Consider the following 18,532-nt stretch of genomic DNA (forward strand, 5'->3'; position numbering starts at 1 on the left):
GCACTTTCAACAATAGCCAAGTTGAGGAAAGAGCCTAAATGTCCATCAACTGATGAATGGATAAAGAAATAGAATACTACTTGGCAATACTCACTTGGCAATGAGAAAGAATGAAATATGGCCTTTTGTAGCAACGTGGATGGAACTGGAGAGTGTTATGCTAAGTGAAATAAGTCATACAGAGAAAGACAGATACCATATGTTTTCACTCTTATGTGGATCCTGAGAAACTTAATGGAAGACCATGGGGAAAGGGAAGGGGGAAAAAAAAGTTAGAGAGAGAGAGAGCCAAACCATAAGAGACTCTTAAAAACTGAGAATAAATTGAGTGTTGATGGGGAGTCTGAAGGAGGTGAGGGTTGGTGATGAGCATGGAGGAGGGTACCTGTTGGGATGAGCACTGGGTGTTGTATGGAAACCATTTGACAATAAATTTTTTATATTAAAAAATAATAGTATTTTAATATGTACACATTTGAGTTTGGTGCTGGCAGGTTTCTAAGCTAATTGGTTTCAGCCTAGAGTAAGCAAATAACCTAGGGGCCAACACACACACGCCATCTTTGGCTCATCCTTTAAAAAAAATCCCAGTAATATTCAGAATAAAAAACCACACATTTTAATATCTTTCCATACAATATGTAATTGCCACTATAATTGTTCATGATTTCAATATCCTTACACAAATTGCTACTATAATTGTTCATGATTTCAGTATCCTTATACATACACATACATATGTAAACATTTAGAGAGTAGAGCCACATATAGTTATTCTCTAAGGCCTTCATACTAAATAAAAAATAAATGGTTGATGTAAACTAAAAGGTAACTTTAATTTAGATGTTTTTGGTAACTTGAAAAGGAAAGTTATGGGGCGCCTGGGTGGCGCAGTCGGTTAAGCGTCCGACTTCAGCCAGGTCACGATCTCGCGGTCTGTGAGTTCGAGCCCCGCGTCAGACTCTGGGCTGATGGCTCAGAGCCTGGAGCCTGTTTCCGGTTCTGTGTCTCCCTCTCTCTCTGCCCCTCCCCCGTTCATGCTCTGTCTCTCTCTGTCCCAAAAATAAATAAACGTTGAAAAAAAAATTTAAAAAAAAAAGAAAAGGAAAGTTATTGTTTTGATCATGAGATAAGTAACCATGCAAGTAGTTTCAAACACAATGGTTTTGACATAAACCAGATATGCATATTTTAATGTAAAGTACATATAAATATTTAAAAATATGTTTATCATTGTCTGGAAATATTAAAGAAAATCACAAATAAAAATAGATCAGGATTCCAGTTGCAAACCATAAATATTTCTCCATCACCCACTCAGATAATATGAATTTCAATGGGCATATTTTTATAAGTACACCACAATTTTTCCATTGGATAAGATATATTTCAACAGAGCAATTTATAGGAAAGTAGAGGAAAGAGAAGGATGAAATATAAATGTGGACTGATTAAAACCTATTTCATAAGTGAAATCCTTTTAGCTACATACATATGGTCAGGTATATTTCTGTTACAATATTTGTTCTTTGCAACAGTGTAGAGTGAAGACAATTTGTTGGCAATAGCCCTCCCACTCTTTGCTCTAGGGACGGCTCCTCATGTTTCAGAAAACCAGTACTCTGGTGTTACACCAGAAAGCATCCTACCTGGAGTTCTCAGTATGTTAAATTCCATCCTCATTTTCCATCTGTATCAAACTTTGCCTTTCATAAGCACCATGCCCTTGGGAACCTAAGTGACTATATCTTCTCTGGTGAATTATCCATGTTAAAATTAAAGCACTCGGAGTGCCTGTGTGGTTCAGTCAGTTAAGCATCCAACTTCAGCTCAGGTCATGATCTTGCAGTTCATGAGTTTGAGCCCTACATTGGATTTTGCGCTGACAGTGGGGAGCTTGCTTGGGATTCTCTCTCTCCCTCTCTCTTCCCCTGCCCCGCTCACTCTTGAGCTCTCTTTCTCTCGCTCTCAAAATAAATACACTTTTTAAAACATAAATAATAATAAAGTTAAATAACTAATGATTTAATGTTTATCCCTCCTTAATAACATTGTATTTTCTTTAAAATTTTAAGTAAAAAGATTGGCAATTAAAAGATCTTTTAAGGGAAAGGAAATATTTGAGGTCAAGGGAAATTTCAAAAGTTTCTCAAAATGTGCCATTTGGTCCATGGCACACTTCAACTATTCCTAAAGAGATGCTATTTAATTGGATGACTAGGACAGTAAGTTCAAGAAGTCTCAGAAATAATTGTATCTCAGTTGTATTAAAAAGCACAGAATCAAAGACGTATATAGTATTTATTCATGGTACAACGGTAAAAATAAAAAGCACTGGAGAAATAAAAGTCATACATTGAGATACTATGCACAATTTAGTACCTTTAGTCTAATCTAAAATTATATAAAAGTATATTTATTGATATATAAATACAGTCATAATAAATTATGAAAAATTTGAACATATAATTTATAACCAGTGCATATATCATAGTTTGCAACCACATACACACACACACACACACACACACACACACACAACTATAAATGCTAGTGGGATTATGAGCAACATTTCATTATATTTTTTATGCTTGGTTGCATTTTATAGTTTTTTTAAATCAAAAAAAGAACATGTATTTTTTTTATTTTTTTTATTTTTTTTGAGTTTTACATTAACTAGACTTTTATTTTTTTTTATTTTTTTTATATATATGAAATTTATTGACAAATTGGTTTCCATACAACACCCAGTGCTCATCCCAAAAGGTGCCCTCAAGAACATGTATTTTTAAAAATATTTTACTTTTAATTGAGGATCTGATATATTGCTTTAAGTAAATAAGCACCAGTAACTTGAGAACAAGATACTCACCATTGTATCCTCAACACCTAGAACAGAATAGATGTTTAAGATTTCCTTTGTTTGCTTTACTTTCACTTATTCATGTATTTACATTAAAAACTACTTTATACCACTGCTAGGAATTTATGCAAGGGATACAGGAGTGCTGATGCATAGGGGCACATGTACCTCAATGATTATAGCAGTGCTTTCAACTATAGCTAAATTATGGAAAGAGCCTAAATGTCCATCAACTGACGACTGGATAAAGACGATGTGGTTTATATATACAATGGAATACTACTTGTATTGAGAAATGAGAAAGAATGAAATCCTGACATTTGCAGCAATGTGGATGAAACTGGAGGGTATTATGCTAAGTGAAATAAGTCAGTCAAAGAAAGACAGATAACATATGTTTTCACTCATATGTAGATCTTGAGAAACTTAACAGAAGACCATGGGGGAAGGGAAGGGAAAAAAAAGTTACAGAGAAGAAGGGATGTAAACCATAAGAGACTCTTAAATACAGAGAACAAACTGAGGGTTGATGGGAGTCGGGGGAGAGGGGAAAGTGGGTGATGGGCATTGAGGAGGCCACTTGTTGGGATGAGCACTGGGTGTTGTAAGCCAATTGACAATAAATTATATTTTTAAAAAATAATAAATAACAACTGCTTTATATTTTTAGTGTTTTCATTTTCTTATTTTTTTAAATGCAAGTATAGTTAGCATGTAGTGTTAAATTAGTTTCAAGTATGTGATATATTGATTAAACAATTCTGTGTATTACTCAATGTTCATCAAGACAAATGTAACCTCAAGGCCCTTCATCTAAGTCACCCATCCTTTCACCCACCGCCCCTCTGATAATGATCTGTTGGTTCTCTATAGTTAAGAGTCTGTTCCTTGGTCTCTTTTTTTGGTTGTTGATTTGGTTCTTAATTTCCACATATGAATGAAATCATATGGTATTTATCTTTCTCTGGCTAACCTATTTTGCTTAGCATTATACTCTCTAGATACATTCATGCTATTACAAATGGAGAGATCTCATCATTATGGCTGAATAGTATTCCAATATATATATATATATATATATATATATATATATATATATATCCACTTCTTTATAAATTCATCTATCAATGGAAACTGGGGCTCCTTCCATAGTTTGGCTACTGTAACTAATGCTGCAATAAACATAGAAGTGTATGCAACTTTTTGAACTAGTGTTTTCATTTTCTTTGGGTAAATACAAGTAATGTAATTACTGGATCATATGGTAATTGAATTTTTAATTTTTTGAAGAACCTCTATAGTGTTTTCCAGGGGCTGCACCACATTGTATTCTGATAAACAGTATAAGAGAGTTTATTTTTCTCCACATCCTTGCCAATACTTGTTATTTCTTTTGTTTTTACCATTCAGATATGTGTGAAGTGATAATCTCATTGTGGCTTTGATTTACATTTCCCTGATGATGAGTCTTGTTCAGTATCCTTTCATGTGTCTATTGACCACCAGTATGTCTCCTTTGGAGATATGTCTGTCCATGTCTTCTGCCTATTTTTTAACTTGATTATTCATTTTTGGGGTGTTGAGTTTTATAAGTTCTTTATATATTTTGGATACTAACCCTTTATCAGATATGTCATTTGCAAATATATTCTCCCATTCCATAGGTTGCCTTTTAGTTTTGTTGATTGTTTCTTTTGCAGTGAAGAAGCTTTTTTATTTTGATGAAGTCCCAGTAGTTTATTTCTACTTTTGTTTCTCTTGCCTCAAGAGACATCTACAAAAGTGTTGCTGTGGCTGATGTCAGAGAAATTACTGCCTGTGCTCTTTTCTAGGAATTTTATGGTTCCAGGTCTTATATTTAGGTCTTTAACACATTATGAGTTTATTTTTGTGTATGGGGTAAAAAGGTGGTCCAATTTCATTCTCTTGCATTGCATGTACCTGTCCAGTATTTCCAACACCATTTGGTGAAGAGACTGTCTTTTTCCCATTGAATATTCTCTCCTCCTTTGTCAAAAATTAATTGACCATATAAGCACAGGTTTATTTCTGGGCTTTATATTATGTTCCATTGATCTATATGTCTGATTTTGTGCCAGTACCCTACTCTTTGGACTACTACAGCTTTGAATATAACTTAAAATCTGGAATAGTGATATCTCCAGCTTTGTTTTTTTTTTTCAAGATTGCTTTGGCAATCCAGGATTTTGTGTGGTTCCATACAAATTTTAGGATTGTTTGTTCTAAATATGTGAAAAATTTTATTGATATTTTGATATGGATTTCCATAAATCTGTAGATTGTTTTGGGGAGTATGGATACTTTAACAATATTTGTTGTTTCAACCTATGAGCATGGAATATCTTGTCATTTGTTTGTGTCATTTTCAGTATCTTTCATCACTGTTTTATAGTTTTGAGAGAACGGGTCTTTTACCTCCTTGATTAAGTTTATTCCTGAGTATTTTATTATATTTTGTGGAATTGTAAGTGGGATTATTTTCTTAATTTCTCTTTCTTCTGCTTCATTATTAGTCTATAGAAATGTAGCGAATTTCTGTACACTGATTTTGTATCCTGCAACTTTACTGTATTCATTTATCAGTTTTAGTAGTTTTTGCTGGGGTCTGTAGGGTTTTGTATATATAGTGTCATGACATCTGCAAATAGTGAAAAATTTACTTTTTCCTAAACAATTCATACAATTTTATTCCTTTTTCTTGTCTTATTGCTGTGGCTAGAATTTCCAGTAAAGTGGTTAGAGTGGACACCCTGGTAATGATCCTGACCTTAGAGGAAACACTCACTTTTTATCCAATTAAGTATAATGTCAGCTTGGGGGTTTTCTTTTCTTTTTTTAGTTTATTTATTTATTTTGAGAGAGAGGAGGAGGGGCAATGCGGGGGGAGGGGCAGAGAGTGAGGGAGTAGTGGAGAGAGAATCCCAAGCAGGTTCCATGCCTTATCACCATTGAGAGCTTTGGGCTCTTCATATATGGCCTTTATTATGTTAAGGTATGTTCCCTCCAAAGCTACTTTGTTGAGGGTTTTTATGATGAATGGATGTTGTATTTTGTCAAATGCCTTTTCTGGATCTATTGAAATAAGCATATGGTTTTTATCCTTTCTCTTATTGATGTGATGTATCATGTTGAGTGATTACACTTGCATTCCAGGAATAAATGCCATATGATCATGGTGAATTATTTTTTAATGTATTGTTGGTTTCACTTTACTAATAGTTTGCTGAGGATATTTGCATATATGTTCATCAGAGATATTAGCCTATAGTTCACCTTTTATTGTGGTATCTTTATCTGGTTTGGGTATCAGATTAATTCTGGCCTTATGGAATGAAATTGGAAGTCTTCTTTCCTCTTCTATTTTTTGGAATAGTTTGAAAAGAATAAGTATTAACTCTTCTTTAAATGTTTGGTAGAATTCACCTGTGAAGCCATATAGTACTAGACTTTTGTTTGTTGGCACTTTTTTGATTACTGATTCAATTGCATTGCTGGTAATCAGTCTGTTCAAATTTTGTTTATTTCTTCCTGATTCACTTTTGTGAGATTATATGTTTCTAGGATTTTATCCATTTCTTCTAGGTCATCTAATTTGTTGGCATTAAAATTTTTCATAATATTATTTTACAATCCTTTGTATTTCTGTACTATTGATTGCTGTTTCTCCCATTTCATTTCTGATTTTGCCTATTTGAGTCCTCTCTTTCTTTGATGGGTCTATCTAGATTTTATCCATTTTGTTGATCTTTTAAAATAACCAGCTTCTGTTTTCATAGGATCTGCTCTATTGTGTTTTCTTTTTTTGTTTCTATTTCATTTATTTCTGCTCTAATCTTTATTTCTTTCTTTCTACAATTTTTGAGTTTTGTTTGTTCTTTTTCTTTAACTTTCTTAGGTGTAAGTCTAGGTTGCTTATTTGAGAATCTTCTTTCTCCATGATGTAGGCCTGTATTGCTATAAAATTCCCTCTTAGAATAGCTTTTTTCATACATCCCAAAGGTTTTGGACCGTTGTGCTTTCATTTCCATTTATTTCCATGTATTTTTTAAAATTATCTCGTGGATTTCTTGGTTGACCATTCATTGTTTAGTAGCATGATATTTAACCTCGATATATTTGTGGTCTTTCCAAATTTTTTCGTCTGGTTGATTTCTAGTTTCATAATGTCATGGTCAGAAAAGATGCATGGTATGACTTATCATTTTGAATTTATTGAGACTTGTTTTATTTTTATTTTTTTAATATATCAAATTTATTGTCAAATTGGTTTCCATACAACACCCAGAGCTAATCCCAAAAGAAGCCCTCTTCAATACCTACCCTCCTCTTCCTCCCACCCCCCATAAACCCTCAGTTGGTTCTCAGTTTTTAAGAGTCTCTTATGCTTTGGCTCTCTCCCACTCTAACCGCTTTTTTTTTCCTTCCCCTCCCCCCAGGGGTTTCTGTTAAGTTTCTCAGGATCCACATAAGAGTGAAAACATATGGTATCTGTCTTACTCTGTATGGCTTATTTCACTTAGCATCACGCTCTCCAGTTCCATCCACATTGTTACAAAGGGCCATATTTCATTCTTTACCATTGCCACGTAGCACTCCATTGTGTATATAAGCCACAATTTCTTTATCCATTCATCAGTTGATGGACATTTAGGCTCTTTCCACAATTTGGCTATTGTTAAGAGTGCTACTATACACATTGGGGTACGAGTGCCCCTATGCATCAGTACTCCTGTACCCTTGGGTGAATTCCTAGTGGTGCTATTGCTGAGTCATAGAGTAGATCTATTTTTTTTTTTTTAGTTTCTGAGGAACCTCCACACTGTTTTCCAGAGTGTATGCACTAGTTTGCATTCACACCAACACTGCAAGAGGGTTCCCGTTTCTCCACATCCTCTCCAGCATCTATAGTCTCATGATTTGTTCATTTTAGCCACTCTGACTGGTGTGAGGTGATATCTGAGTGTGGTTTTGATTTGTATTTCCCTGATGAGGAGCGATGCTGAGCATCTTTTCATGTGCCTGTTGGCCATTTGGATGTCTTCTTTAAAGCAGTGTCTATTCATATTTTCTAGGGATTTCCTCACTGGATTATTTGATTTTTGGGTGTGGAGTTTAGTGAGTTCTTTATAGATTTGGGATACTAGCCCTTTGTCTGATATGTCATTTGCAAATATCTTTTCCCATTCCGTTGGTTGCCTTTTAGTTTTGTTGGTTGTTTCCTTTGCTGCACAGAAGCTTTTTATCTTCATGAGGTCCCAATAGTTCATTTTTGCTTTTAATTCCCTTGCCTTTGGGGATGCGTCAAGTAAGAAATTGATGTGGCTGAGGTCAGAGAGGTCTTTTCTTGCTTTCTCCTCTAGGGTTTTGATGGTTTCCTGTCTCACATTCACGTCCTTTATCCATTTTGAGTTTATTTTTGTGAATGGTGTGAGAAAGTGGTCTAGTTTCATTCTTCTGCATGTTGCTGTCCAGTTCTCCCAGCACCATTTGTTAAAGAGACTGTCTTTTTTCCATTGGATATTCTTTCCTGCTTTGTCAAAGGTAGTTGGCCATACTTTTGTGGGTCTAGTTCTGGGGTTTCTATTCTATTCCATTGGTCTATGTGTCTGTTTCTGAGCCAATACCATGCTGTGTTGATGATTACAGCTTTGTAGTAGAGGCTAAAGTCTGGGACTGTGATACCTCCTGCTTTGGTCTTCTTCTTCAAAATTACTTTGGCTATTTGGGGCCTTTTGTGGTTCCAAATGAATTTTAGGATTGCTTGTTCTAGGTTCAAGAAGAATGCTAGTCCAATTTTGATTGGTATTGCATTGAATGTGTAGATAGCTTTGGGTAGTATTGACATTTTGACAATATTTATTCTTCCAACCCATGAGCACAGAATGTTTTTCCATTTATTTATATATTTTTCAATTTCCTTCATAAGCTTTCTATAGTTTTCAGCATACAGATCTTTTACATCTTTGGTTAGACTTATTCCTAGGTATTTTATGCTTCTTGGTGCAATTGTGCATGGGATCAGTTTCTTTGTCTTTCTGTTGCTTCATTGTTAGTGTATAAGAATGCAACTGATTTCTGTACATTGATTTTGTATCCGGCAACTTTGCCGAATTCATGTATCAGTTCCAGCAGACTTTTGGTGGAGTCTATCAGATTTTCCATATATAATATCATGTCATCTGCAAAAAGTGAAAGCTTGACTCAATCTTTACCAACTTTGATGCTTTTGATTTCCTTTTGTTGCCTGATTGCTGATGCTAGCATTTCCAACACTATGTTAAACAACAGCAGTGAGAGTGGACATCCCTGTCGTGTTCCTGATCTCAGTGGGAAAGCTCTCAGTTTTTCCCCATTGAGGATGATATTAACTCTGGGCTTTTCATAAATGGCTTTCATCATCTTGAAGTATGTTCCTTCTATCCCGACATTCTCGAGGGTTTTTATTAAGAAAGGATGCTGAATTTTGTCAAATGCTTTTTCTGCATCGATTGACAGGATCATTTGGTTCTTGTCTTTTCTTTTATTACTGTGATGTGTCACATTGATTGATTTGCGAATGTTGAACCAGCCCTGCATCCCAGGAATGAATCCCACTTGATCATGGTGAATCATTCTTTTTATATGCTGTTGAATTCGATTTGCTACTATCTTATTGAGAATTTTTGCATCCATATTCATCAGGGATATTGGCCTGTAGTTCTCTTTTTTTACTGGGTCTCTGTCTGGTTTAGGAATCAAAGTAATACTGGCTTCATAGAATGAGTCCAGCAATTTTCCTTTCCTTTCTATTTTTTGGAATAGCTTGAGAAGGATAGGTATTATCTCTGCTTTAAATGTCTGGTAGAATTCCCCATGGAAGCCTTCTGGTCCTGAACTCTTATTTGTTGGGAGATTTTTGATGACTGATTCAATTTCTTCGCTGATTATGGGACTGTTCAAGCTTTCTATTTCCTCCTGTTTGAGTTTTGGAAGGGTGTGTGTGTTTATGAATTTGTCCTTTGCTTCCAGGTTGTCCAGTTTGTTGGCATATACTTTTTCATAGTATTCCCTGATAATTTTTTTGTATTTCTAGAGATTGGTTGTAATTAGTCCATTTTCGTTCATGATTTTATCTTTTTGGATCATCTCCCTTTTCTTTTTGAGAAACCTGGCTAGAGGTTTATCAATTTTGTTTATTTTTTCAAAAAACCAACTCTTGGTTTCTTTGATCTGCTCTACAGTTTTTGTAGATTCTACATTGTTTATTTCTGCTCTGATCTTTATTACTTCTCTTCTTCTGCTGGGTTTAGGCTGTCTTTGCTGTTCTGCTTCTATTTCCTTTAGGTGTGCTGTTAGATTTTGTATTTGGGATTTTTCTTGTTTCTTGAGATAGGCCTGGATTGCAAAGTATTTTCCTCTCAGGACTGCCTTCACTGCATCCCAAAGCATTTGGATTGTTGTATTTTCATTTTCATTTCTCTCTATATATTTCTTAATTTCTTCTCTAATGCCTGGTTGACCCATTCATTCTTTAGTAGGGTGTTCTTTAACCTCCATGCTTTTGGAGGTTTTCCAGACTTTTTCCTGTGGTTGATTTCAAGCTTCATAGCATTGTGGTCTGAAAGTATGCATGGTATGATCTCAATTCTTGTATACTTATGAAGGGCTGTTTTGTGACCCAGTATGTGATCTATCTTGGAGAATGTTCCATGTGCACTCGAGAAGAAAGTATATTCTGTTGCTTTGGGATGCAGAGTTCTAAATATATCTGTCAAGCCCATCTGATCCAATGTATCATTCAGGGCCTTTGTTTCTTTATTGACCATGTGTCTAGATGATCTATCCATTGTTGTAAGTGAGGTATTAAAGTCCCCTGCAATTACCACATTCTTGTCAATAAGTTTGCTTATGTTTGTGAGTAATTGTTTTTTATATTTGGGGGCTCCCATATTTGGCACATAGACATTTACAATTGTGAGCTCTTCTTGCTGGATAGACCATGTAATTATTATATAGTGCCCTTCTTCATCTCTTGTTACAGCCTTTAATTTTAAGTCTAGTTTGTCTGATATAAGTATGGCTACTCCAGCTTTCTTTTGACTTCCAGTAGCATGAAAAATAATTCTCCATCTCCTCACTTTCAATCTGAAAGTGTCCTCAGGTCTAAAATGAGTCTCTTGTAGACAGCAAATAGATGGGTCTTGGTTTTTTTATCCATTCTGATACCCTATGTTTTTTGGTTGGCACATTTAATCCATTTACATTCAATGTTATTATAGAAAGATATAGATTTAGAGTCATTGTGATGTCTGTAAGTTTCATGCTTGCAGCGATGTCTCTGGTACTTTTTCTCACAGGATACCCTTTAAGATCTCTTGTAGGGCTAGTTTAGTGGTGGTGAATTCCTTCAGTCTTTGTTTGTTTGGGAAGACCTTTATCTCTCCTTCTATTCTAAATGACAGATTTGCTGGATAGAGGATTCTTGGTTGCATATTTTTTTCTGTTCATCACATTGAAGATTTCCTGCCATTTCTTTCTGGCCTGCCAAGTTTCAGTAGAGAGATCCATCACTATTCCTATCAGTCTCCCTTTATGTTAGAATACGTTTATCCTTAGGTGCTTTCAGAATATTCTCTTTATCCTTGCATTTTGTCAGTTTCACTATGATATGTCATGCAGAAGATCGATTCAAGTTACATCTGAAGGGAGTTCTCTGTGCCTCTTGGATTTCAATGCCTTTTTCCTTCCCCAGATCACGGAAGTCTTGGCTATGATTTCTTCAAGTATACCTTCAGCACCTTTCCCTCTCTCTGCGTATATTATTTCTCTTTAGTGCATCACTTATTTCTCTAATTTTCCCCTCATACTCTTGGATTTTTTTATCTCTTTTTTTCTCAGCTTCTTCTTTTTCCATAATTTTATCTTCTAGTTCACCTGTTCTCTCCTCTGCCTCCTCAGTCTGAGCTGTGGTCATCTCCATTTTATTTTGCAGCTCATTAATAGCATTTTTAGCTCCTCCTGGCTGTTCCTTAGTCCCTTGATCTCTGTAGCAAGAGATTCTCTGCTGTCCTGTATACTGTTTTCAAGCCCAGCGATTAATTTTATGAGTATTATTCTAAATTCACTTTCTGTTGTATTGTTTAAATCGTTTTTGATCAGTTTGTTAGCTGTCGTTATTTCCTGGAGGTTTTTTTGGGGGGAATTCTTCCGTTTGGTCATTTTGGATAGTCCCTGGAGTGGTGCGGAACTGCAGGGCACTTCCCCTGTGCTGTTTTGAATAACTTGTGTTGGTGGGCGGGGCCATAGTCAGACCTGATGTCTGCCCCCAGCCCACCGCTGGGGCCATAGTCACACTGGTGTGTACCTTCTTTTCCCCTCTCCTAGGGGCGGGATTCACTGTGGGGTGGCGTGGCCCTTCTGGGCTACTTGCACATTGCCAGGCTTGTGGTGCTGGGAATCTGGAGCATTAGGTGGGGTGGATTGGCAAGGTGCACAGGGGCAGGAGGGGCAGACTGAGCTCGCTTTTCCTTTGGTGATCTGCTTCAGGAGGGGCCCTGTGGCACCGGGAGGGAGTCAGAGCTGCCACTGGAGGGATGGATCCACAGAAGCACAGCGTTGGGTGTTTGCGTGGTGCAAGCAAGTTTCCTGACAGGAACTGGTCCCTTTGGGATTTTGGCTGGGGGATGGGTGATGAATATGGTGTTGGCGAGCACCTTTGTTCCCCACCAAGCTGTGCTCTGTTGTCAGGGGCTCAACAACTCCCCCTCCTGTTGTCCTCCAGCCCTCCTGCTCTCTGAGCAGAGCTGTTAAGGTTATAAGTTAACCTTATAACCTTCTGGATGTCATGTCCAGCGTGCTGTCCGAACACACTCCATCCAGCCCCTCTGCTTTTGCAAGCCACACTCAGGGTCTCTGCTTTGCTGGTGGGCTACTCCTCCTCCAGGCTCCCTCCAGCCAGTCCCTGTGGCTCGCATTGCCTCTCCACCCTTCCTACCCTCTTCTGTGGGCCTCTCATCTACACTTGCCTCCAGAGAATCCATTCTGCTAGTCTTCTGGTGGTTTTCTGGGTTACTTAGGCAGGTATGGGTGGAATCTAAGTGATCCGCAGGACACGGTGAGCCCAGCGTCCTCCTACACCACCAACTTCAAGCCCTGAGATTTGTTTTATTGCCTAATATGTGATCTATGCTGAATAATATTCCATGTGCACTTGAAATCAATATGTAATATGCTGTTTTAGCATAGAATGTTGTGACTATAACTGTTCACTCCACCTGATCCAATATGTTATTCAAAGCCACAGTTTCCTTGTGGATTTTCTTTCTAGAATATCTGTCCATTGATGTAAATAGGGTATTAAAATCCCATACCATTATTATATTTTTATCAACTATTTCCTTTATGTTTATTATTAACTGATGTATGTATTTTGGTGCTCTCGTGTTGGGTGCATAAATATTTAAATTTGTGATATTTTCTTGTTGGATTGTCACTTATAAGATTATACACTGTCCTTCCTTGTCTCTAAGAGTGCTTGTTTTAAAGTTTATTTTGTCCAATATAAGTGTATCTACATTGGTTTTCTTTTGACATCCTTTTACATGATGAATAGTTCACAATCCTTCACTCTCAATTTTCATGTATCTTGGTCTTAAATGATTCTCTTCGAGGCAGCATATAGATGGGTTTTGCTTTTATCTTTTCAATCACCCTATGTATTTTTATTGGAACATTTAGTTTGTTTACATTCAAAGTAATGATTGAGAGGAGAAGGCGCAGGAAGATGGCGGCGTAGGAGGACGCTGGGCTCACCGCGCGTCCTGCTGATCACTTAGATTCCACCTGCACCTGCCTAAATAACCCAGAAAACCGCCAGAGGATTAGCAGAACGGAGTCACCGGACCCAAGTGCAGACGAGAGGCCCACGGAAGAGGGTAGGAAGGGCGGCGAGGCGGTGCGCGCTCCACGGACTGGCGGGAGGGAGCCGGGGTGGAGGGGCGGCTCGCCAGCCAAGCAGAGCCCCCGAGTCCGGCTTGCAAAAGCGGAGGGGCCTGACGGACTGTGTTCCGACAGCAAGCGCGACTTAGCGTCTGGGAGGTCATAAGTTAACAGCTCTGCTCGGAAAGCGGGAAGGCTGGAGGACAAAGGGAGGGTGAGCTGCGGAGCCCCCGGACGACAGAGCTCAGTTTGGCGGGGAACAAAGGCGCTCGCCAGCGCCATCTCCCCCGCCCATCCCCCAGCCAAAATCCCAAAGGGAACCGGTTCCGGCCAGGGAAATTGCTCGCTCCGCGCAAACAGCCAACTCTGTGCTTCTGCTGAGCCAAACCTCCGGCAGCGGATCTGACTCCCTCCGGCTGCCACAGGGCCCCTCCTGAAGTGGATCACCTAAGGAGAAGCAAGCTAAGCCTGCCCCCCCTCCCGCCGTGCACCTTGCCTTCCCACCCCAGCTAATACGCCAGATCCCCAGCATCACAAGCCTGGCAGTGTGCAAGTAGCCCAGACGGGCCACGCCACCCCACAGTGAATCCCACCCCTAGGAGAGGGGAAGAGAAGGCACACACCAGTCTGACTGTGGCCCCAGCGGTGGGCTGGGGGCAGACATCAGGACGGACTGCGGCCCCGCCCACCAACTCCAGTTATACACCACAGCACAGGGGAAGTGCCCTGCAGGTCCTCACCACACCAGGGACTATCCAAAATGACCAAGCGGAAGAATTCCCCTCAGAAGAATCTCCAGGAAATAACAACAGCTAATGAGCTGATCAAAAAGGATTTAAATAATATAACAGAAAGTGAATTTAGAATAATAGTCATAAAATTAATCGCTGGGCTGGAAAACAGTATACAGGACAGCAGAGAATCTCTTGCTACAGAGATCAAGGGACTAAGGAACAGTCACGAGGAGCTGAAAAACGCTTTAAAGGAAATGCAAAACAAAATGCAAACCACCACGGCTCGGATGGAAGAGGCAGAGGAGAGAATAGGTGAACTAGAAGATAAAGTTATGGAAAAAGAGGAAGCTGAGAAAAAGAGAGATAAAAAAATCCAGGAGTATGAGGGGAAAATTAGAGAACTAAGTGATACACTAAAAAGAAATAATATACACATAATTGGTATTCCAGAGGAGGAAGAGAGAGGGAAAGGTGCTGAAGGGGTACTTGAAGAAATAATAGCTGAGAACTTCCCTGAACTGGGGAAGGAAAAAGGCATTGAAATCCAAGAGGCACAGAGAACTCCCTTCAGACGTAACTTGAATCGATCTTCTGCACGACATATCCTAGTGAAACTGGCAAAATACAAGGATAAAGAGAAAATTCTGAAAGCAGCAAGGGGTAAACGTGCCCTCACATATAAAGGGAGACCTATAAGACTCGTGACTGATCTCTCTTTTGAAACTTGGCAGGCCAGAAAGAATTGGCACGAGATTTTCAGGGTGCTAGACAGAAAAAAATATGCAGCCGAGAATCCTTTATCCAGCAAGTCTGTCATTTAGAATAGAAGGAGAGATAAAGGTCTTCCCAAACAAACAAAAACTGAAGGAATTTGTCACCACTAAACCAGCCCTACAAGAGATCCTAAGGGGGACCCTGTGAGACAAAGTACCAGAGACATCACTACAAGCATAAAACGTGCAGACATCACAATGACTCTAAACCCGTATCTTTCTATAATAACACTGAATGTAAATGGATTAAATGCGCCAACCAAAAGACATAGGGTTTCAGAATGGATAAAAAAACAAGACCCATCTATTTGCTGTCTACAAGAGACTCATTTTAGACCTGAGGACACCTTTAGATTCAGAGTGAGGGGATGGAGAACTATTTATCATGCTACTGGAAGTCAAAAGAAAGCTGGAGTAGCCATACTTCTATCAGACAAACTAGACTTTAAATTAAAGGCTGTAACAAGAGATGAAGAAGGACATTATATAATAGTTACAGGGTCTATCCATCAGGAAGAGCTAACAATTATAAATGTCTATGCGCCGAATACCGGAGCCCCCTAGTATATAAAACTATTACTCATAAACAGAAGCAACCTTATTGATAAGAACGTGGTAATTGCAGGGGACTTTAACACCCCACTTACAGAAATGGATAGATCATCTAGACACACAGTCAATAAAGAAACAAGGGCCCTGAATGAGACACTGGATCAGATGGACTTGACAGATATATTTACAACTCTGCATCCCAAAGCAACAGAATATACTTTCTTCTCGAGTGCACATGGAACATTCTCCAAGATAGATCATATACTGGGTCACAAAACAGCCCTTCATAAGTTTACAAGAATTGAAATTATACCATGCATACTTTCAGACCACAATGCTATGAAGCTTGAAATCAACCACAGGAAAAAGTCTGGAAAACCTCCAAAAGCATGGAGGTTAAAGAGCACCCTACTAACGAATGAGTGGGTCAACCAGGCAATTAGAGAAGAAATCAAAAAATATATGGAAACAAACGAAAATGAAAATACAACAATCCAAACGCTTTGGGACGCAGCGAAGGCAGTCCTGAGAGGAAAATACATTGCAATCCAGGCCTATCTCAAGAAACAAGAAAAATCCCAAATACAAAATCTAACAGCACACCTAAAGGAAATAGAAGCAGAACAGCAAAGGCAGCCTAAACCCAGCAGAAGAAGAGAAATAATAAAGATCAGAGCAGAAATAAACAATATAGAATCTAAAAAAACTGTAGAGCAGATCAACGAAACCAAGAGTTGGTTTTTTGAAAAAATAAACACAATTGACAAACCTCTAGCCAGGCTTCTCAAAAAGAAAAGGGAGATGACCCAAATAGATAAAATCATGAATGAAAATGGAATTATTACAACCAATCCCTCAGAGATACAAACAATTATCAGGGAATACTATGAAAAATTATATGCCAACAAATTGGACAACCTGGAAGAAATGGACACATTCCTGAACACCCACACTCTTCCAAAACTCAATCAGGAGGAAATAGAAAGCTTGAACAGACCCATAACCAGCGAAGAAATGGAATCGGTTATCAAAAATCTCCCAACAAATAAGAGTCCAGGACCAGATGGCTTCCCAGGGGAGTTCTACCAGACATTTAAAGCAGAGATAATACCTATCCTTCTCAAGCTATTCCAAGAAATAGAAAGGGAAGGAAAACTTCCAGACTCATTCTATGAAGCCAGTATTACTTTGATTCCTAAACCAGACAGAGACCCAGTAAAAAAAGAGAACTACAGGCCAATATCCCTGATGAATATGGATGCAAAAATTCTCAATAAGATACTAGCAAATCGAATTCAACAGCATATAAAAAGAATGATTCACCATGATCAAGTGGGATTCATTCCTGGGATGCAGGGCTGGTTCAACATTCGCAAATCAATCAACGTGATACATCACATTACCAAAAAAAAAGAGAAGAACCATATGATCCTGTCAATCGATGCAGAAAAGGCCTTTGACAAAATCCAGCACCCTTTCTTAATAAAAACCCTTGAGAAAGTCGGGATAGAAGGAACATACTTACACATCATAAAAGCCATTTATGAAAAGCCCACAGCTAACATCATCCTCAACGGGGAAAAACTGAGAGCTTTTTCCCTGAGATCAGGAACACGACAGGGATGCCCACTGTCACCGCTGTTGTTTAACATAGTGCTGGAAGTTCTAGCATCAGCAATCAGACAACAAAAGGAAATCAAAGGCATCAAAATTGGCAAAGATGAAGTCAAGCTTTCGCTTTTTGCAGCTGACATGATATTATACATGGAAAATCCGATAGACTCCACCAAAAGTCTGCTAGAACTGATACATGAATTCAGCAAAGTTGCAGGATACAAAATCAATGTCCAGAAATCAGTTGCATTCTTATACACTAACAATGAAGCAACAGAAAGACAAATAAAGAAAATGATCCCATTCACAATTGCACCAAGGAGCATAAAATACCTAGGAATAAATCTAACCAAAGATGTAAAGGATCTGTATGCTGAAAACTATAGAAAGCTTATGAAGGTAATTGAAGAAGATTTAAAGAAATGGAAAGACATTCCCTGCTCATGGATTGGAAAAATAAATATTGTCAAAATGTCAATACTACCCAAAGCTATCTACACATTCAATGCAATCCCAATCAAAATTGCACCAGCATTCTTCTCGAAATTAGAACAAGCAATCCTAAAATTCATATGGAACCACAAAAGGCCCCGAATAGCCAAAGGAATTTTGAAGAAGAAGACCAAAGCAGGAGGCATCACAATCCCAGACTTTAGCCTCTACTACAAAGCTGTAATCATCAAGACAGCATGGTATTGGCACAAAAACAGACACACAGACCAATGGAATAGAATAGAAACCCCAGAACTAGACCCACAAACGTATGGCCAACTCATCTTTGACAAAGCAGGAAAGAACATCCAATGGAAAAAAGACAGCCTCTTTAACAAATGGTGCTGGGAGAACTGGACAGCAACATGCAGAAGGTTGAAACTAGACCACTTTCTCACACCATTTACAAAAATAAACTCAAAATGGATAAAGGACCTAAATGTGAGACAGGAAACCATCAAAACCTTAGAGGAGAAAGCAGGAAAAGACCTCTCTGACCTCAGCCGTAGCAATCTCTTACTCGACACATCCCCAAAGGCAAGGGAATTAGAAGCAAAAGTGAATTA

This window comes from Lynx canadensis, chromosome X (assembly GCF_007474595.2).
Source record: "Lynx canadensis isolate LIC74 chromosome X, mLynCan4.pri.v2, whole genome shotgun sequence".
Lineage (NCBI taxonomy): Eukaryota > Metazoa > Chordata > Mammalia > Carnivora > Felidae > Lynx > Lynx canadensis.